Raw genomic sequence first — 23,608 nt, 5'->3', positions numbered from 1 at the left:
CCAAGTAACAAATACCTGCCCAACAAGACCAGATATCAGCACCTAGAATTACAGCTGTCCCAAAGTCAGGTGCTTAGAAACCAGCTTAAAAACACAATCAAAACCGGCAAACACAATCATGGGCTGGGGATTTAGCGCAGTGGTAGAGCACTTGCCTAGCAAGCCAAGGCCCTGGGTTCAATCCTCAGCTCAAAAACAAACAAACAAACAAACAAAAAAAACCCCACAATCATTAATAGCCAGGACAATACATCTCCACTAAAGCCCTGCTATCCTACTACAGCATGCCCTGAGGAGTTCAATATAGACAAAGTGCAAGGCAAGGGCTTCAGAATAGCCATTGTGAACATGATAGAGGTCCTTAAAGAGGAAACTAGCAAGTACTATAAGCTGTGATAACACAAACAGCAGAATGAGATGAGGAAAACAGCTCAAGACTTGGAGCGGAAGAAGAATCAATAAAGAAAGCCCAAACTGAAGGAAAACTGGAAATGAGAAAGTTAGCAACTCAGACAGAGAACTCAGAGGCGAGTCTCACCAACAGAACACAAGAGATGGAAGACAGACTCTCAGTCACTGAAGAGAATATCGACAAAATGGACACCCCCGTCAAAGAAATGGTAAATCTTAAAAAAAAAAAAAAAAAATCCAGGCACAAAGCATCCAGAAAATCTGTGACACTGTTAAAAGACCTAATCTACAAATAATAGGAATAGAGGAAGGAGAAGAAGAAACCCAGGCCAAAGGCACAGAAAATATTTTCAACAAAATCATAGAAGAAAACTTCCTCAACCTGAAGAAAGGAAATGCCTACCAAGATACAAGACACATACAGAACACCCAATAGACTGGACCATAAAACAAATTCCTCAAGTCACTTAATTATCAAAACACTAAAAATACAGAATAATGATAGAATATTAAAAGCTCCACGGGGAAAAAAGACCACATGGCATATAAAGGCCATTGTCCAAAGAAGCTTTCCAGTACTAGGAATGGGTTACATCTAATGGAGTTCTTGAACAAAGAGGAATCCCCAAACAACACAGACTATTGCCAAGGCTATTTTATTGGTGGCTCTTCACAAACTGACAAGACCCTATTGCTGAAGAGAACACCTATACAACTCATTGAACATGGAGAGATGAAGTTGGTGCCTACTTAGTACCTTCATCATCAAATGGGTTCTGGAAGGTACTCTGAACAACACTGAAGGAGAAAAATAAACACCAAACCAGCTACAAACCCTTCAATCTACAAGAGTGATCTGCCTGCAAGATACACTGGTACAATATTGGCACACAGCATGTGGGAGTTACCAACCAATATCTGATTTAAGTCCCATTGTATGAGATAGAGCCCAGAACTAATGCTGCTTGGGTGGCCAACAACCTGGAACTAGATAGCCCAGGGATCTAGGGTAAAATCAAGTACTACTGTTCTACTAAAGGAATGTAGCAATGAAATGGCTCCTAATAACATTCTGCTGTATTTATAGACCTATGTCTTGCTTAGCAATTGTCAGAGAAGCTTCCTCCTACAGCAGAGGCGAACAAATGCAGAGATCCACAGTCAGACAATAGTCAGAGAGTGAGAGACCTTGAAACACTCTTCCCTAAATGGGATGTTGCCATCAAATCTCTTCCCTCAGGATATCTCTGCAGAAGAGGAGGCAGAAAAGGGATATGAGCCTCAGGAGATGGGGGGTCACAACAGGGCTGGCCACACATGGACTCACAGAGACTATGGCAGAGTGCACAGGGCCTGCACAGGCCTGAACCAGGTGGGGTCCTAGAACCTAAAGGAGAAATAGACACAAGCCCCATCCCTAACCCAGAAGCTATCTCCAGCTGATAGTCATTTGCAAATGAAAACTTAGTTTTCTTCAAGGGAATCTCACCAGAGAGACAAATCACTCTTAAGGGTAGGCCCCATGCCCAGCAGTAAGTGGCCAATACAAAACAAACTCAATGGCATCTTTGAAATTTTTTGTCTCATGTTAAGTCAGGGCTTTTTTTTTTTTTTTTTTTTTAAACCTTACAGGTCCTTTGCATATATATATATATATATATATATATATATATATATATATATATATATTGGCTTCTGGTTTTGAGTTTTTGTGGGATTCCTGTATGTGCAAATGTGCATGTTTCTGTGTCTATATGTGTTTCTTTGATTTTTTTTTTTTTGGTTGTTCTGATATATTCTAATTTGTTTGGGTTTTTTATTTATCTTATTTTATTATTGTTCTTTAGATGCCTATTTGTTTCTAATGAGAGGGGAGGTGGGGGGAACTGGGAGTGGGGGAGGGGAACCACAATCACAATATATTGCATGAAAAAAATCTATTTTCATTAAAGAACAAAAAAAGAATGTGAAGGGATTCTGAGCAGCAAGCAGCTGCCAATACAAACACTCCAGAGTGGCTAGCTGAAAATTAAGAGAACAAAGTGTTAGAGAGGAACAAAATATTAGTTAAAACTGAGCAACAAGGGCAGGTTTGTAACCACCCTCCATCAGGTGGACGTGCTCAGCTTGAGAGCTGGCCAAATTTGGCAGTTTAAGGAGTTTTACGAAGACTTCATCATACAGGCATAATCAACTATTAACAGTCTCCAGGTTTGCTCTACTCCATCAAGGTAGGGTGGCAGGTGAGCTGAGTTCTAAGGCTCCAGTCATGGCGAAGGCTTCCTTGTTAACAGCCTCATCCTGAAGCTATTCTGGAGCCTCCAAGAATCTCCTCCTCAGAGCAAAAGATGTTTCTACTGCTCAAGAAATTTCTACAGCCTAAGGACCTAATAGAGACACTATCCATCAGGAAATCACAAGGCTTTGGGGACCTCAACATCAGAAACTGGGGACAGATACAAAATATGCTCTTTCTTGTTGTTGTAGTTTGAATATGAAATGCACCCCTCACAGGCTCAGGTATTGAATTATTGGTTCCTAGATGGTGGCATTATTCTGGAAGATGGAGGAAGGTTTAGGAGGTGCCCGGGACCCTCCACATTTGTACCATCTGGCCAGCCAAAAGGCAAAAAACCTCCCCTACCACATTCTCCCACTGTGATGATTATTTGTCCAAGTGCCCAGAGCCAAGTGACCATGGTGTAATCCCTCTGGTATGTGAGCAAAATAAATCTGCCACTTCAAGTTGTTTTCTTGTGTCTTGTGGTCATGACTGTGCAAAGGTAACTAATGTATTGTAATGAATACAAACAAAGAATAGCATATATTCGAAAGGTAGAATATGACACAGTCACAAGGGCTTGACTCTGCAGTCAGGTCCCAGACATAATTTTTGGCAAAAGAGAAAACATTGCAGAGTATATATATCCTTCCATTTATGTAAAAGGCAGGTAAAACTGACTTTCAATAGTAGATGCAGAATTGGAGAACATTGGTTAACAGGGTACTTCTGTAGTGGTAGCTCTTGTCTGCAAGGGCTTGTGGTTACCAGGGCTTTTCCACTTTAAGTCTTACAAATTTGTCTATTTTATACATATGTGTGTATGTGTTTGTATTCATAAATATATCATACCTCAGTTCAAACTTTTTAAAATTAGGAACAAAAATATGTGAAATTCCCAACATAAAAGGCCAAAAATGAACAATACATTACTAAGAAGAATTCAGGAAGAATGAAAAATGATAAAACCAGAAATTATTGAGATGTAAAATAGAAAGTGGTAGAAGTAATAAATAAATGAAACCACTGCCGTGTAGAGAAGAAATCAATGTAATAGAAAAACCACTTCCTAATCGAATCAATGAAGCATAAAGCAGGGGAAGAGAGTAGATGGGCTGCCCCAGGAATCTGTGTCCTCATCTGGATGGTGCTGGTGGAATCTGCCTGTTTCAACTGTTTTAGAACTGTGAGGCCCATTATAGGTTCATAACTGCCAGGAGAGGAGTTTGATGATAAATTGGGTTAATTTCAGCCAGTGTTAGCACTTAATACCATAGCAGCTACCTATACTCCACTCACATAACCATGTCAAGACACCAGACACATGTCCCTGGAGAGATCGATGCGGAGCTTGTGGGTGTCATGTTAGGCCACAAGGACCCCTTGTAACACTGGGGGCCTGAGCTTTCACTACTGAATGTTGCTGCTGAATGCAGGGGCACAGAGTGGCTGTCATTGCTTCAAGCTTCTCCACTCTATGTGAGGAGATTTCTAGAAGGGTTGACAGGCCAGTTGCCCTTTCTTCGTTCTTTTCTTTTTCACTCTTTGGAGACACAATAAGGTTTAAAAAAAAAAAAACTGCACATACAAGGACATCTGCAGTAATTGTTAGCTAAGTGTGTAACTCAGTGGCAGAGCATGTGCTGCACCAGACTCCATCCTGAATCAATCTCCTCTCTCTCTCTCTCTCTCTCTCTCTCTCTCTCTCTCTCTCTCTCTCTCTCTCTCTCTCTCTCTCTCTCTCACACACACACACACACACACACACACACACACACACACACTCTCACGTTTCTGCTTGACCAGGGCAAATTAAGATTCCACAAATGCCTGACATGACAGGACATTTGCATCTTCAGCTGGTCCTTGGTATAGAGAGAAATGACAACAACAAGAACTACAAAATAAGCCAACTTTTTAAAAACCCAAAACCCTGTGGGAAAGAAAGAATCTCATTTTCAGCACTACTACATTATTAGTAACTATCCAGGGTTAAAAAACAAAAACAAAACAAAAAACTAAAGCATGAACAAACAGGAAATATGGCCTATCGAGAGGAAGACATAAATCATTGGAAATTGTTCCTGAAAAATGGAAGATCTATTAGATGAAGACTCAGACATAATTGTTTCAAATACGCTCAAAGATTAAGTGGAAACCATAGAGTAATTGAAGACAACAATGTGCAAACTAAATGGGGATGTCACTGATGAACTGTTTGGGGCCCTTTTTGTCTCTTGGATGGAAATCATGGATGAGTGAGGGGGAACCTCAAGAAGTGTTGATGGTCCTCTGCCCTTGAGTGCTAAAGGGATATGGATGGGTTGTCCTGACAGAATCCAAGCACTGAGAATGAGAGATTATGACCACAAGTTTAAAAGGCAGAAATGTACACTTACAGGTTTGGGGCTTATTAGAAAGATGTCCTAGAGTATGGTAGGCTTGTCGCCAACTCACTGTACAGCCAGGGCTGTTCTTGAACTCACATCTTCCTGACTGTACCTCCCAAGTAATGAGATTACTGGTGTATACTCCCCCATCTGCCTGGATTTATGTTGTTCCAAAATACTACATCTGGGGTCACTTGTTACAGCAGCAACAGGAAACTAATGTAAGTTCAAAAACTCCATGCTTTAAAAATGTTAGCTGTCCCAGGGTTTGTGTACACTGAATTTGATTCCAATGAAATATCTTAGTTTTGTTTTCTTGAATTAGAGAAGTGTCTCCAAAATATATAAATTTAAGACCAAACTGAGGGCAAAAAAAAAAAAAGATCTGGATGGAAAGGGAAATGAGCAGATTAGACATACCAAAAACTGAAACGTATCATGGAAGTACTACTAAACATTATGAAATAAAACATGAGAGGAAAGAAGATAGAAAATAAAAGCGTAGGCCCAGATGTATTTGATTAATATATGGAAATTATCTCAAATGACTTGGGTAAAAAATAAAGATTTAAAAAAATGACAATGGGAAACTAATCATTTGTAAATGAATATACACATCTATATCTATATTTATACACACACAAATATACTTCATCCCACAAACAATAATCAGTGGAACACTAAATGCATTGAAGATCTAAATTTAAGCTACCCGAGCATTGAGAGAAACAAGAAAGAATTCCTTCAAAATGTGCAAGTAACAAAATATCTCTAGCTATGACTCAGAATTCAGCTGAATTAAAGATATGCACAAGAAATTTTTGCATAGCCATAACAAAAAGAAAAATTAGTAAACAAATGACAAGCTAGAAAAAATGCAAATATCTCACATATAAAGGAACAATCCATGTATATAAAAGGATCTTTAGTTATGAAGAAAAACCTATTTTTTTAAAGGTGGAGAATGGAGAAAAAAGTATAAACAAAGTCAACAGGAAATTTATAAAAATGTCTTTTAAATGAGAAAATGCCTAATTTTACTCATAATAAGAGGAATGCAAAATAAAGCTAAATTAAGCCACCCATTCTCGCCATCAGACTGCCAGGAGGAATTCAAAAGCTTGACAACATTCTGTTAGAACAGCATTCTCACACATTGCTTGTAAGAGTGCAAAGTAGTACAACCCAACAGAGCAACATGGAATAAAATAACATATCACCCTTGGCACTACAAAATACTGTTAAGATTCACCTTCAGAATGCAAATGAACTCTTGACCTCCAGTCTGACATGTGGAAATCATGGGTCTCACTCTCTCAAGAAAACAAGTTAAAAAAATAAATAAATAAAACCCTCAAAACCAACTCATCTTACGTCCATCAAAAAATCAATGTCAGTGAACTATGAACCAAAAGCTGAGGAGCCCACAACTGGATCAGGCCCTCTGGATAAGTGAGACAGTTGAATAGCTTGAACTGTTTGGGAGGCACCCAAGCAGTGGAACCTGGACCTGTCCCTTAGTGCATGAGCTGGCTGTTTGGAACCTGGGGCTTATGTGGGGACACTTTACTCGGCCTGGGTGAAGGGAGGAGGACACTGGGCCTGCCTGGACTGAATCTACCAGGTTGAGCTGAATCCCCAGGGGAGTCTTTGTCCTGGAGGAGATGGGAATGGGGGGGTGGGCTGGGGGTGAAGGTGAGGGCGGGGGTGGGAGGGGGGAGGACAGGGGAACCCATGGTTGATATGTAAAATTAAATTAAATTATAAAAAACAAAAACAAAAAAACAAAAAAAAATCAATGTCAGGACAAAACAATCCTGAAAATTGGAGATGGCAGACTAATGCAGGGGATTGCAACCCATTGGGGGCAAAAGCCATGACAACAGCTAGGGACTAATGGGCCACTAGAAGGAAAATCCAGGCGCTGACTAATTGCTTGTAGTTTGTCCTGGGCTCCAGCTTCCGCTAGCCTTCTTGCGTTTGGCTCCCTGTTGCCTTTGAGATTGCTTGGAGCCACTCAAACAAGGTCTGAAGCGTGCAGCTCTTTATCTTTTCTTCTTTAATTCTCTCATACATTACAACTGGACCACAGTTGCCCCTCCCTCCGCTCCTCCTACCTTCTCTCCCCTCCCACTATCCTCTCCCCACTTCCCCCTGCCATCCCAGATCCACACCTCCTCTTTCCCTTCAAAAAAAGATCAGGCCTGCCAGGGATAGCAACTGAACATGGCATAGCAAGTTACAATGAGACCAGGCACATACCCTTATATCAAGGCTGGACGAGGCAACCAAGTAGGAGGAAAAAGAGTCAGAGATACCTCTCACTACCATTGTTGTGAGTCCCACAAGAACATGCAGCTGTACAACCATAACATATATGCAGAGGACCTAGCTCAGACCCATAGAGAGTTTGTTTGTCTCTTCATTCTCTGGAACATTCTATGAGCCCTGCTTAGTTGATTCTCTGGGCCTTGTTCTCATAGTGTCCTCCATCCCTCTGGCTCCCATGATCCTTCCTTCCCCTCTTCTGCAAGATCCCCTGGCTCTGCCTAGTGCTTGCTTGACTGTGGGTCTCTGCATCTGTTTCCATCAGCTGCTGGCTGAAGCCTCTCTGATGACAACTGGGCTAGGTACCGATCTATGAGCAGAATATCATTAATTATCATTTAGTTGAATTTTTTCCCAGTCATGTTTGGTTCTGTCCTGGATCTCTGGGCTGTTTAGCCTCTGGTTCCTGGCCATTCAGGCAGCATCAGGCATGGGTTCCCTCTGGTGGCATGGGCCTCAAGTTGGACTAGTCATTGACTAGACCCACAAGTTCTGGGCCACAGTTATCTCAGCACATCTTGCATTCAGGACAGGTCAAAGATTTTGTGGCTGAGTGGTGTCCCAATTTCCTTGTTGGAAGCCTTGCCTGGTTATAGAAGATGGCTAGTTCAGGCTTCATATCCCCAGTACTAGGAGTATTCGCTAGAGTCATTCTGGTAGATTCCAGGGTGTTTCCATTGCACTAGGTTTCCACATGGCCCTCCAAATGCCTCCCAATTCTAGTTGTCTCTCCAAGTACTCTCTTCCTTCCCACCTCCCCCCACCCAGGCTGATGCCTCCTGTTCACATTATCACCAGCCCACAGTCCACCCACAAAATCTATTCTATTTTCCTTTCCCAAGGAGATCCACGCATCTCCCACTTGAACACCCACCTTGTTACTTAGCTTCTCTGGGTCTGTGGTTTGCAGCATGATTATCCTTTATTTTATAGCTAATGTTCACTTATAAGTAAGTATATATTATGTTTGTTTCTCTGGGTTTGGGTTATCTCACTCAGGATGTTTTTTTTTTCTAGTTCCATCCATTTACCTGTAAATTTTATGATGTCATTGTTTTTAACAGCTGAGTCATACTCCATTGTGTAGATGTACCACATTTTCTTTATCCATTCTTCAGTTGAGGGACATCTAGGTTGTTTTGTTTATGGTTATTATGAATAAAGCTAATATGAACATAGTTGAGCAAATGTCCTTGTGGTAGGATGGAGTGTCCTTTTGGGTATATGCCCAAGAGTGGTAGAGCTGGGTCTTGAGGTAGATTGATTCCCAATTTTCTGAAGTACTGCCATATTGATTTCCAAAGTAGCTGTATAAGTTGTACACCCATCAGCAATGGAGGAATGTTCTCCTTGCACCACATCCTCACCATCATGAGCTGTCACTTGTGGTTTTGATTTTAGCCATTTTGACAGGTGTAAGATGAAATTTCAAAGTAGTTTTGATTTGTATTTCCCAGATGGCTAAGGGTGTTGAAAATAAGTGCCATTTGAGATTCCTCAATTGAGCATTCTCTGTTCAGATCTGTACCCTGTTTTTAATTGGATTATTTGGTTTGTTGACATCTGGTTTCTTGAGTTCTTTATATATTTTTGGATATTAGTTGGATGTGGGGTTGGTGAAGATTTTTTCCCATTCTGCAGGCTGCTGTCTTGTTCTATTGGCGGTGTCCTTCGCCTTACAAAAGCTCTTCAGTTTCACGAGGTCCCACTTACTGATTATTGATCTTAGTGCCTGGGGTATTGGGCATTGGCACAGGTGACAACTTTTTAGGCAGCTCTTTATCTTGCATTCCTTGTACCATGAAAGCCATGACATTTGCAGAGATCTGAACTCATCTGCCATCTTTTAACTTCAGTCTCTTATTGAGCCTGGACCCCAGGGGCAAGGGGGCTGGGTGTGATCACCCCAAGTTCCTCTCAGCTGCCTCTGCTACAGCTTTGGGTGAGATGGCAGGGCTAGTAGGGGCTGAATTAAATGCTCCACTCCCAACCTAGGCAGTGGCAAAGTACTCCTTGAGAGAAGTCCTTATTAAGGGGAGGAGAAATCTCTGGCCATATTCGAAATGTCTGTTTCCCACTCTTTCTTCCAGAAACACAAGGGGATAGGGGAAAAGTCAGAGTATAGGATCCCCTGATGCATGGTTTTTCCAACCTAGAATTACATTGTATAGATAGTAGAATTTTTTATGATGAACACAGATCTTATTTTTTAAATAATTTTTATTTATTTATTGACAATTTAATATATATGAATATAATATATTTTTATCATATTTGCTGCATTTCTCCTCTCTCTTTTGTGTTTGTTTGTTTGTTTGTTAGTTTGTGTTTGTTTGTTTTGAGACAAGGTCTCTCTGTATAGTCCTGGCTGTCCTGAAACTTGCTATGTAGACCAGACTGACCTTGAACTCACAGGAATTCACCTGCCTGTCATTCTGGGATCAAAGGCATGACGGAAACCATTGCAGTCCCCTCTCTTATCCTCCTCCCACTCCTTCTGGAGTCCTTCTCTTTCCCCCACATGTCCCCTTCCTATTCTCATGTTTGGTTTATAACCCTGAGTTTAACTGGGGCTGCTTATGGGTATAGGGCTATTTGCTGGATCATGGGCAACTTATCTGTGGCTACACCCCTCTTTTCCTTTACAAATGATTGTTCATCCCCCAGCAGCTGCTAACTACCAATAGTTACTCAGCCAGAGGTGAGACCACATGAGTCCCAGCAGAAACCGAATGCTAGTGATAATATAGATATCCCCAACAGCCACGTAGTCCCAGCATTTTAACCAGTTATGTGTCTGTGCGTTCACTGTCACCCACTACATAAGGAAGAATCTCTGACCAAGGTTGAGAGCCACCCCATCTATGGCTATAAACACACATAGTTAGAAGGCAGTTTGATGTCATGTCTGTTTATTTGCAAAACAACAGAAATAGGTAACTTCCTAGGGCTTATGACTTCCCCAGCCATGAGGTTTTGGCCAGGTTTACAGTACTGATAATGAATTCCCTCCTGTGGGACAGGTCTCAAATGTAGTCAGAAAATGGTTGGTCGTCTGCATAACAATTGTACCACTGTTGCACCAATGGTGCCTATCTTGTCTGCCAAGTCCATATTGTAGCATGCATGGTCCACCAATGAGTGGAACCAGTAGGGACATTACCCCCACCCCCCTCCCACCCCCAGTGGCCTTTGTAGTACCTCCTGCAACTACAAAAGCTAGCCAGTAGGAAAACCATTACAGATCAGTTCTCATCTAATTCCTATAGATCCTACAACCAAAGGGACTGGAAAACAAGTGAGAGCCTCGACAATGGCCAGTATTGTTCTAAGGGCCTCTAGCCTTGGGATTTTCATTTAATAAGCTGTGGCCTGTGGGAGCAGCATATCCATCCACCCATGCAGGGACTTCCATTCAAATTCCTTTATTTTTTAATTGACTTACAGTCATGAGCTTCTGTAGCAGGATCATAAATGGTCTTATTAATCAAATTGAACCTGAGGCCAGTTATTGGGGTGAGTGCTGGAAGATCAGAGAAGCAGAACAAGCCACAGCTACCTCACCTTGCCAGTTCCTCAGCTGATCCTGTTTCCTCAGACTGGAGGCCTCCGAGTCCTCATCCAAATGAATCTCAGCTGAACTGCTGCTCAAAAGCCTAAAAGCTTAACCAGCCAAATGCTTCTAGTTTCTGGTCTTCATGCCTTCTGTATCTTTCTGCTTTCTGCCATCACTCCCTGGGATTAAAGGCTCACTTCTTGGGATTAAAGGCATGAGTCATCATGCCTGGCTGTTTCTAATGTGGCCTTGAACTCACAGAGATCCAGAGGGATCTCTGCTTTTGGAATGCTAGGGTTAAAGTGTGAGTGCCACCATTTTCTGGCCTCTATCTAGTGGCTGTTCTATTCTTTGACCCCAGATAAGTTTATTAGGGTGCACAATATTTTGGGGAACACAATACCACCACAGGCTTCCATAAGGCTTTCCATATACTCTGTTTTATTTAACCATGCTCCCTGCCCCCATCTTCTTCCACATCTTTCTACTCCCATGGCCACTTAAATCTTTCCATCCCCAGTATTCCCATCCTCTACTTTCATACCGTGTGAATGATAGAATGTTATTTTTACGTAAGAAAAATGGCTTGGTTTTGCAAAAGACAAATAATGTGGAAAGATAAAGAAGACATAAGAAGGAAGTCATCATCTATAGTGGGTGCAAGTGAGTGGGGGAAGCAAGGAGAGGAGGGGGACTCCTCTAGCTCTCCCTCATATGGCTTTGACTGTTGAGCCATGCTACCCTTTCACCGATTCAAAACTTAAATTACAACCAGGAAACAAAGAGATAAAATGCTGAGGTGGGGCACAAGAAGAAACAAATGAACCTAACATATACCACCAAATCAGTAGCATGAGCACCCACACAGAGGGACACTCTGAAGTGGCCTCTGAACACAGCATCCGGCATCATACAGAGTGAGGCGTGTATGTAAAGAGTCATAAAGAATAAAGAAAAGCCAAGAACACGCACACTTTCACTTCATTAGCTGGCAGTTTAGAGACAATGTTGGCATAAAACCAAAACAAACCTGTTTAGGAAATACATAAATGAGTAGATAGAAGGGCCTTTGGGGGACAGATTTCTCACCAAGGAGAACAGACATTGACATGCAAACCTGTGATGTAGGGACACACAGGAGCCTCGTTCCTGTGGTCCTCCTCCTTTCCACCCCCACTTACATTTGTTTCTCCTTCATCCTCATCTGGTTTCTTTCTGCAGAATAAGCAGGCACACATCCACATATGAAGCATGATTTCTTCCCCCTTGCACAAAAGGTGACATATAGTCAAACTCGATGCCCGGGACACGATTTCTAATTACCAGCCCTCACTGAAAGAAAACCAGGACTCCCTAAAGAAATGGCTGACTCCAGATCTGAGGCTGAGAAAGTACAAAGTAAGCTTGGAATATTTTCTTTGCTAGAAAGAAAAGGAGACTCGGAGACAGAAAGGGGATGCATCCAAAAGACAAAGGAGTCAGTTTGAAAGGGCTCTAATTAGAAAAACGTTGGACAATTTGAGCATCAAAATTACTACTGAAGGTAATGAGCTATAATATTGAACAAAAAATCCATAAAATCATAGTGATGCTCAGAGAGAGAAAAGGAGGGGGTACTAGGAGAAGAAAATTCTTCATTACTAGAGAAAGCCATCTAATAAGGACAGAAAAATGATAGAATCAGGATATGATAATTGCTTTGGGCAAGGACCACCAATGGATGCTGAAATAAATCATTGGGTTGAAGATTGCTGGGGAGCAATGTGACCTCAAAGTGTCACCTCCCCCTCACCTCCAGTTCACTTCTGGGGTGAAAAGACAACGAACTACCTTTAAAAGGTACTTCCAGCTCTAAGTCAGCAAGTTTGGCTTTACCAATGATGGATCAACAAGCTGCCACAGACTCCTGGTGTGACTTGAGAGAGGCCCCAGCATCATCTCCTCTCTTCTTGACAGACAGACAGACAGACAGACAGACAGACAAAGCCTAACAAAAAGAAATAATGACACAAAACCAGATGATGAGACACTGTGAAAAGATGTCCCTGATTCTTCAAGATACTGTTGTTGTAAGACACACACCAACACACACAGTCGCCCACCACACATTCACACACATGTTCACACACAGAGAGAGAGAGAATCATTCCCCATATAAGCCTGTTTTTCAAAAACTAAAATAAAACTGGAATCAGTGAGAGGACAAAGCTAAACATCTCTAACAAATCCTCCTTCTTAAATGAGAAACCCCAAATGATCAACTTATTTTAAAAAATAAAGTCAGGGATATGAAAATATCAGAACTATGAAGAAATAATTTCTTGATGAAAATTGTGCACTTTTGGGAGACAAAGTCTCACTATATACTCTGGCTGAAACTTGATCTATAAGCCAAGCTGATCTCAAACTCACAGATAGTCATTAGCCTCCAGAGTGATGGGATTAAAGGCATGCACCACCATGCCCAACTAAAAGTCTGTACTTTTTCTTAATGCTCAAAAATAACATTTTTAACACCATTCAGCTATATCACTCTTTGCCATAAGCATGAGCCATTCAGTTGTTTATAGTCGGAGTAATTTGCATGGCTATCCATACAAGCCATGTCAAAATGTATTAATAGTTTGATTCTTACTCATTTACCTGTGTGTAAACAGCTTTTGATTTTTGTATTCTTTCCATGTTTTTATTTTGAAAATTTGAAATTTATAGAAAAATTACAACACAAACTCATATCCGGGTACTTGACACTTGAATTGCATTTCCCAGAGACTAGTATTTGGCCAGATTTTACATTTGACTGCACTTGTCTCTTTTGCTCTGATCAACTCCGTGGTTTTCACCCATCTATTTCTTAATGATTAGCAAGGAAGTTGCAGATATCATGACACTTCATCCCTAAATTGTCATCAATTTTCCTCTAAGAATAAGATTGTTTCCATATATAACAACACCATGATCATGCCCAAAGGATTTAGAATTGATGTCACCATCCTGTTTAACTTACTGCCTATTGTTAAATTGATCCAAGCATTTTCTTAAAGCTACTTGCTTCCAGCCCAGTCCCAAATCCAATCAAGATTCAGACACTGTATTGGGTTATCATTTATCTTTACCCTAAAATACCCCTTATCTCTCTCTGTGGTGAGGTGTGTGTGCACATTCCTGCATGCATGCATGTGTGCATGCTTGTGTGCATGCCTGCCTGCCTGCCTACATGTGTGTGTGTGTGTGTGTGTGTGTGTGTGTGTGTGTGTAGGGATATATGGATGAGCTTGCACATGTGTGTATGTTGGAGGGCCAAACCTGACATCAGGAGTTTCCCTTAATCATTTCCCACTGCATTTACTTGATGATGAACCCAGAGCTTGTCAAGTCACCAATCGAGCTAGCCAACTTGTCCTGGAGAAATCCTGTCTCCACTCCCCAGTCACTGGAATTACAGGTGGGCTGCCATTCTCTCCCAGCTTTTCTCTGAGCGCTGGGGATCTGGATTCCAGTCACTGTGCTTGTGTGGCAGGCACTTTGTCCCCTGAGATATCACCCCAGCCCAGGACTGACTCTGAGCCTAAGTACTAGAGAGAACACAGTGATAAAAACAGTAAAAGCAGGAAAGCAGAGAGACAGATAGCACCTGACTGTGCAGCTGGCAAAGCTCTAACTCATAAACAGCCACTGGGGAAAGCCAAGAAACCACTCAGTTTACACTTCAGATCCTCGGAGGTTGCTGAGAACAGCGGTGTAAGCAATGGTTTGAAGAGGAAAAAGAGGAGAGTTAAAGGAGGAGGAGGGTCGGCTGGGAGTTTGTCTTCAAAAAGCAGAATCTCTTTTGTACTCCAGCAGCCATAAATCCGACCCTTCTCTAAAAACCGAAAAATTATTCTATGGAAAGAATTTTTTAAAAAGACATATTGAAGGTAGGAACATCATAGCAAAAGCTCAAAGATTAAATAAAAATTTATATCGGACTGTTGAGAGCTGACCTCTGACGTCCCCCTCAGCCCCACTTGATTCCCAGGAAGCTGGCAGCCAGGCACTCACTCACCAAGCAGGAAAGACTCAAAAAATGTACAATGGGGACCCACTGTGACAGCCCAGACAAGTATCACTAACCTGAGAGGAGCCCTAGTTCTTAAGTCTTAAGTACCCCCTGTCAGATGTGAACAGACAACTAAAGATCACTGGCTGTTGGAGGGAAGATTTACTGTGAGTGACAGGAATAAAAAACCAACCCACCAACCAACCAACCAATCAACCAACCCACCAACCAACCAACCAAACAAACAAATAACACCAAGGAAAGAAACTGAGGAGACCCAAGTACGTCAAAAGAACAGATATCCATTTTAAGCTGCCATTAAAATCCTCAGAGAAGTAAGTGGCTACATTGTACCCATGAAACAAGAACAGAATGCCACAAGAAAGGAACCCAAAGAAAACAAGGTTAAGCCTCCATAGGAGGGAAAAAAAATGCTGGAAGGTGGGGAATCAGAGCACAAAGGCAAACAGAAAATCTAAGAGAAAAATATAAGAAAATCAGAAAAGTAATAAAAATTTCTAATTAAACTAGAGTTTCACAAGGAGAGAACAGAAACCATGAAGAAGTAATCATTAAGAAAAAAATTTAGCCGGGCAGTGGTGGCACATGCCTTTAATCCCAGCACTTGGGAGGCAGAGCCAGGTAGATCTCTATGAGTTCGAGGCCAGCCTGGTCTCCAAAGCAGGTTCCAGGACAGGCGCAAAGCTACACAGAGAAACCCTGTCTTGAAAAACCAAAAAAAAAAAAAAAAAAAAAAAAAAAAACCAACAACAACAACAAAAATTTAAAGAAAAAATTTTCAGAACCTAGGTATGATTTTCTAGTTAGCATTCAAAACCTTTTAAAATCTGTCAACTTAAATAATAAATAAATAAATAAAATGAATAAATAAATAAATAAGCAAGCTTGGCCTCTGTGGTTACTATCTCATTTCTCTCCTTGTAGTTACAAAGATCTTACCAGTTGGGTCAGCTTCCTCTGCTTTCCCTCACTTAATTCATTCTGAATATTCCTGGAAAAGCCCTGATCTTCTAAAACTGTTCCACTTAAGAACATCTGTGACCTTCACCTTGCTAAGTCTAGTCATTCGTCAATCACCAGTTTACAGCATAGAATTGAACATACCTTGGGACTTTGTACTAGTCATTATGTGTATATAAAGTATTCCCATACCCCCAAATTATGACTACCTGCTCTCTGCCTTGTCTTTCCTCACATGCCACCTTCTCTGACCCACGCTAGTGTTCCTGATTTCCTCCTAAGATCCATGCAGGAGGGCCTTGAACTGGGGCCTTGGGTTTTCTACAAGCCAATGTATGGCAATCACAGTCTATTGAGGAATGTCTGAATAGGTTTGTCCCTTATACACTGGCCCACCACTGTCTCTATAAATGTCCTCTCTCAGCAATGATACCACTTTGTCCCAGGAGACTACATCTCTCTATCTCCCTTCCCTTGTCCTTGAAATATAAGGCAACTGTGTCAGAATGCCTGGAAGGTCTCTGGGCTGAGTCCCTGCCAACTTCAAGAAGGGACAATGTTTTAGAGTGTGGGCAGGATTTGAGTGGCAGAAACACTCGAGGCAAATTAGTTAACTTGTCAGATCCTTTCTCTCCCATAGAATGAATGCAATAGATTTTTGCAGAAGAAAATAACATCTCTTGGTGTACTGTATGTCCATTTCCTTGCTTCTCTTTGAATTCCAGTTTTTGGTTGCAAGGTCCACACAAATTCAAAAGATGAATATCTGCAGCAGTTGCAAATGGGAGCAGAAGAATTTTTTTTTTTTTTTTTTTTTTTTTGCAGTATGAAATGATCCACATTGCTCTAAATTTGTACAAAGGAAGGTCTAGACACAGCATAAGTCAAGGATGATGTCAAATAAATGGGTCTCACCTGAACTCTTGCTTCAAAGCCCTACAGTTAGGGAGAAGCCTATCCCATTCCTTTTCCTTATCAATTTGTTTTTCCTATGAGAATTTTCCTTATCTAATATGCCACATAACTTTCTCATTAATTGCAATTATTTTCATTATCAGACTTTCTCTGCTGGATTAGGAGATCTTCTAAGACAGAGATATTAGACTGGTGTGTCTTTCAAACACCCTGAACATGTACAACATACTTTCTTCCCAGAATTCCCAATATGTGTCCAATTAACTTTAATGAATTAATGAATGCCTCCATTCTATAGATCTTATTTCTTCTCTTTTTAAAAAAGATTATTTACTTTATTTTATATTCATGAATGTTTTGTCTGAGTGTATGTGTCTATGTACACAGTATAAACCTTGGAGCCCAGAGAAGCCAGAAGAGGTGTCTGGGTCCATTGAAACTGCAGTTACTGGTGGCCATAAACAGTCAAGAGTGTTGGGAACCAGACCCAGGTCCTCTGCAAGAGCAGCATTTTCCACCCCTCTATGGACCTTCTTTAAAGACAGCTGGAGTAAGTACACACTCAGGACAATAAGCCAATCAAATAACACGGAGGGGGCGGGGCTCCACACAGCATGGGGCTGCCTAGGATTGTGTGTCCGAGAAGCAAAGGGCATGCCCAGGATGACAGGGAAAGAAAAGCCCAAACGGATCTAAAAAATTTGTGTTTACTTTCCGCTGTAGTTTTTTCAAATCGTCTGTGGCTCGACCAAAATGAAGCCAAGGACAAGGAAGGTGGGTGGAGGACAAATAAACCCTTGGTGCACAGGTCCAGAGACCCAAAAGTCTAGAGGGACTTGTGAGAAGGGATGGTGCAGGACTGGGGTGGTGCTCGGAGGAAGTGCACATGTGGAGACCAGAAGTCAACCTCTGATGGCATCCTTCGTGTTGTCCACCTTGTTTATTGAGCTAGGGACCTTTCGTTTGGACTGGGATATGCCGACTGAGATAGGATAGCCAGCCAACAAGCTTTAGGGGTCCATCTGGAGTTATAAACCAGCACCGCTGCTCCTGGGGTTTTTGTTGTTGTTGTTTTGTTTGTTTGTTTGTTTACATGGGTTCACACATTCAGGTCTTTATGCTTGCAAGGCAAGCATTTGGCCAGCCTAGAGATCTCCTCAGTCCCCAGCGGCCTCTCCAAACTCATCGAAGTGATGAACCTATTTTAGTTCCTTTAGACAATAACGGAAGTACTCTGGAGAGAGTTGTAGGACTCTGACCAGCAGAATTTTAGTTCTCAGTTTTAGAGGCTGGAAGCTTAAGCTCAGACGGTTGGCATAGCTGGGTTCTGGTGAGGGGCCTCTACCAGGCTGCAGGCTTCTCAGTTTTTACTGTGTCCGCCATGCGAGAGAAACAGGGCAAGAAAACTCTGGGGATAAGTACAGGCACCAGATCAAGTCAGCCCAGTGTTCTGACATGGATGAGGCAGAGCCATATGAGGCCTGACTCCTGGCTGAGGAGTTTTTGGCAATTGATAGCTGCTGGGAGAGGGAGTCCATTTCCTTCAAGGGTGTGGCCCCTGACAGATTGTCCATGCTTCTTGGATGGTGCTACACCCATGGGCATACACACATAGTACTAATCAGACTCAGAGATTGTGAACAGGAGGAGGAGGAAGAGACATGAAGATGGGTTGGGAGATGTGAGGGTAAGAGGCCCAGAAAGAGATGGGCATGAGGGATGGATATGATCAAAATACATTTATGCATCTATGGAAGCCTCAAAGAACTTAAAAGAAATAAGGGCACTAATTGCATTCCTGAGGGTCCTGTCCTTAGACTAATCATGTCCCAAAGCCTCCTCTTCCTTGCACAACCTCCTGGGGTTTAGAATTTCAGTTCCCCCACTTCAAGGGTGGGCACAAACATCCAGTCCATAACAGATATGGACTAAACAGCTGCTATGCTGGAACAAATCGAGAGGAACTGCTAGCAGTTGAGAACATATTTGAGGTTGATTTATTGATAATAACAGGGAAAACCAACAATTAAGTTAACTATTAACTTCATGTTAGGATAGAAAGAGTGAGCCTCCAAATAGTTACAACACTGGGAAAACAAAGCATCTGTGTGGGTGTGCAAAGAGTCAAATTTTTATTTCCTGTGTGGCAGTGGGGTGGGGGCAGGGGGCAGAGTCTAGCGATCTGATGTTGGGCAGGGTGGTGGGTACCTGCGATATGAGCTACTCAGGAAACTGAAGCAAGATGTTTGGACCCAGTTCAATGCTCGCCTGGGGAACATGGAAAAATCATGTTACAAGAGAGACAGGAGATGGGGGGGTGGGGCAAGGTGGATTATACCCAAAATGTAATAATGAAAGAACTGTATTTGGAGATATGAAACTGCCAAAAGGATCAGCTAAGAGATTTGAGAGTAGTTGTTTCTAAATAGAGAGTTGGAGTGTGTGGGTGGAGGGGGGCTTCACCACTTACTTCATAGGGATCCGAAAGGAATGACTGGTTCCCTGAAGTATGCAAATAAAAGCTACTGGAAGTAAAAACTGAAGAGACACAAAGCTCAGAAAAGTCAGACATGCTTATACATCCATGTAGAGATGAAGGGCTGTGGAATAGATCTGTGCACCCGACTGTGGGCAGCAGTAACCTCTCAACCAGGAGGCTCTGGAGGGAGAAAGGAGGTGGTAGTTGGCAAGAGGGCCAATGCCACTTGTGTTTGATTGTTTATATCTGAATAGAAATATAACTGCGCATTGTTTAAGAAATTGCGTGTACACACACACACACACACACACACACACACACACACACACACACTTGGGAGCAGTGACTTAACTGGAGACAGTTCCTTATCTAACAGTGGATAGATTTGGAATTGGAGGCCGAGACTAGATGTGGTGCAAAGAAGGCAGAGATGTAGGTCAGAACAGGGACCCAAAAACTGGAGAGAAATTTCCCTGAACAAAGCATGAAGCTCTGAATTCTGTGGAGACACAATGCTTCTGCAGAAGGACCATCCTCAAATTCTGTGTGTGTGTGTGTGTGTGTGTGTGTGTGTGTGTGCCCCTAAACAAGTATGGGGCTACATATAGAAGTCAGAAGACAACTAAGGGTGTGGCTCATTGGATGCTGCCCACCTTTGTTTTCTGAAGTGGGACTTCTCACTGAGATTTAGGGCTTACTGATGGGACTGGCTGGCCAGTGAGCCCCAAGTTCCCACCTTTCTTGGCTTCAAGTGCCGTGGTTACATGTGTGCACCACCATGCCCAGCTTCCTTACATGGGTTTTGGGGATCAAACTCAGATCTTCATGATTGCAAGACAACCTTCTCTGGCCCAGTTATCTCTCCAACCCCTAAGACCAGATCTTTGAGGAGACCCAGAGCAATTCCCTCACAACATGGAACAGCACAACCTCCAGCCAAGGAGGTCCCCACGTACTGCCACCCATACCATCAGTCCACACAGGAATTTTGTTTTGTTTTTTAACAGAGAAATCATCTTCCTAGGTCCTGCCTTCTGGCCAACCTCACAGATGGACCACTCTGGCTAGCGGCCACCCAGCAGTGCCCTTGAGCATTCACATCTACTCAGCCCTGGCCTTCCCATGCCAGAGACCCCTGGGAGACATAATGTTGTGGTCCATTGCAGCAGATCATTGCTCAGCTACAGGGGCAGCTGGCTAACTAGAGGGAGAGAACATGGGCAGATGTTACTTTTCCCCTACAGCATCACCCCCAAGAGGGAGGCAAGAGAGGAGGCAGAGGAGTGTGTCTACCAGATGTATCATGCCAGCAGGCTAACGGCCACTCTACCAACATTAGCTCTTGCTGGGCTGTGGTGGGTCAGAAAAGGAAACACTGCTTGTAGGTTCTACATCATCGTCGTTTACATTATTTGCTTGAAGTAGTATGTCTGAGGGAGAAAAGGAACTGTCAAACCACAACAAATCTTTGTCTAGCTAAGCAAATAGTCAAGCTTGATAGACTAAGTCATTTATCATCTAGTTATCACCAACCAAGAAGCGGTGGGATGGTTTTCTCCATCTCTCAAATGCCTAACCTTGAGCTGTGTGCCATGGGGCTAGTTGACACCCGTCTTCTTAGCAAGCTTATGAAGTAGGTGCTGTGATTATCTTGACTTTATCAACAGGTTAAGTAGTTACTGCAAGATAACAAAGAAATCCAAAAGCTTAGTTCCTAAGTGTTCTGTTTCTGAACCACACACAGCATGGCAGTCAAAAAAGCCTCTGTGTACTTCATTCAGATCATGTGGGCTATGAGGTCACAAGGTTAAGGATGGTGAAGGTTAAGGTAGAAAGGAAGTAGTTGGGTGATAGTCCCAGGCTTCTGGATTGAAATCTGATCAGCCTGTACTCATTGGTAGAAGAGCAAATCCATTAACTTCCCATCAGTTTCTCATTGGTTTAGATCCTACACTGAGGCTAAGCCTAGAAGGAAGTGGCTTCAGCTCGGCAAGGTAGGAGGGAGGCAGGAGTGGATGGGGGAGATTAAGATGATAGAAGTCAGAGAGGAGAAGCAGTGGGTCAGCCAGGGAAGAAATAAGAAAGACACTATAACCTTTAAGAGAGTTCTGAGTAGGTGAAAGCTATGAATAACATTTTTAATCACACGAGCTGTATGCAAAATGGACTGGAACAAGGAACAATGGGAATTAAGGAAGTAGTTCAAATGGCCATGAAGCTATTCTCCTAAACCTTAAAGGCCTCATGGTTATGAAAATAATGGAAACGACATTTCAAATGATCAAAACAACCTTGCCAGGGAGAGTCCCAGTTCTCAGTATCTTCGAAGAGATGCCCTCTGAGCCACCTCCTGCCTGCCGCCTCCTTCACTCTTTCCATCCTCCGACAGGAGAATTCTCCATCCACAGTGGCCATGGTGGGGGCAGGTGGCCCAGGGCGATTTCGCTTTCCATGAAGCTGCTTTGCAGTTGCCCAGTGCCAGCAAGGCACGCACGGCTCTTCGGAGGGAGGAGTTTGCATTGATTCTGTTGAGAAAGGAAACTCCGAAGCCCTCTGTTGGAAATGACAGCTCTTGACAAGATGAAAGGAGGTGTCTTGCTCAGATCTTCACTTAAAACAATCTGGAGTTGCATTAGTATTCACTGAGGAGCCGCAGCACAGAACAAGTACAAGCACCATGAATAAAATTAAAACTAGTATTGACTCTCCCGGCACAGCGGAGGGTGGGAAAGGGCTGCCTGGAGCTGGCCAGGTTTCCGCTGCCTCCATCCTTAGCGGCCACACATGACCCGCCCACCATCTTAACCTGATGATTGCATGTTCTGGACAAGGACATCTCTACTATGCCTTCTCACCAACACACACCAGCGGTCTAGCTTGAGTGGATAAAGTCAGATGCAGCCTGATGATCCTGCCCTCTCTGCTACTGAGGATGGACCCCCGCTCCAGTTTGCTCCCATTTGCTTCCTGACTTTGCCTGGATCTGTGTTCTGCTCTTATTCTAGTCCTTTGGTTCTGAGCTGGTTTTCCCCCACTCATTAGGGTGTTTGCCTCTTCTCTTTCAGTGTGTATGACTGAACTCTTCCCCACCTCAGTCTGTGTATATTCTGGACCAGGGAGTATGTTTGTCTTTCTGCACTGACATTCAGCTCCTAATCCCAGTAAGTTCGGCTTGACCTATCAGGAGCTGAGTCTGTATACAAGTGAGAGGCTGGGTAGGGTCGCCTTCTCAAAGTTGTCCCTTTCAAATCCTACCAAGCTAGAGCTGACCAGATGACTCCTATACCTGCCCCAACCTCAAGCATATGGTATACAGCTAAGAAACAAGGACAGGGCAGGAGAGGAATCTCCATAGAAGTGAAGTTACTCTAAAATAATAATAATAATAATAATAATAATAATAATAAATCCTTTTTTTTTCTTGGTTCCCTTTTATGATCCCTCCACACTTATGATGGGCTGGCCTTATTGGAGAGCTAATACATCTCCAAAACTCATTTTCAAGTCATGCTAGCCCTCACTTGTGCTGGCAGCAGTAGTTATGAGCTCTAGAAAAGGCCCCATGTTGAGGAAGACATCTCTGTCTGTAACTGTTGACCACATATTTCCCATTTCCAAGACACACCTGAACAACTGTCTCCAGTGAGCCACAGACAAGATTTCTGCTTCAGAGGCCAAAGCTGAGCAGGGCATTCCTGTGCAGCATGTCTACCACCACAGCAGGCTGCGTCCTGTAAGTGCTCAGAGCATGAGACAAAGTAAGCTAGCCCTTCACAGGATGGGCTTCATCCAAGGTACCGTGTGTGTGTGTGTGTGTGTGTGTGTGTGTGTGTGTGTGTGTATACATGCACATGCACAAATGCATATGTTTCTTTGTATGTGCATAAGTGTGTGCAGGAGTGTGTGTGTGAATGTGTATGGAGTCTAGAGGTTGATGACTGGTGTTTTCATCAATCACCTCCCTGACGCACACACACACATACATTATCTTTTGAGATAGGGTTGCTCAGTGGGTCTGGAGCTCACTGATTCAGCTAGAATGGCTAGCCATCAACCCCCAGAGGTCTTCCTGTATCTGCTTTCCCAGCCCTGAGATTACAGGTGCTCCATCATCACATGCAGCTTTTTACCTGTATGCTGGGGATCTGAACTCAGGTCTTCCTACATGCATAGTGTGGTGGTTTGAATGAGCAATGTTCCCAATAGACTCAGGCATTTAAATACTTAC

The sequence above is a fragment of the Onychomys torridus genome, chromosome 7 (assembly GCF_903995425.1).
Source record: "Onychomys torridus chromosome 7, mOncTor1.1, whole genome shotgun sequence".
In the NCBI taxonomy this organism is placed as follows: Eukaryota; Metazoa; Chordata; class Mammalia; order Rodentia; family Cricetidae; genus Onychomys; species Onychomys torridus.
This window is presented reverse-complemented; position numbering follows the sequence as displayed.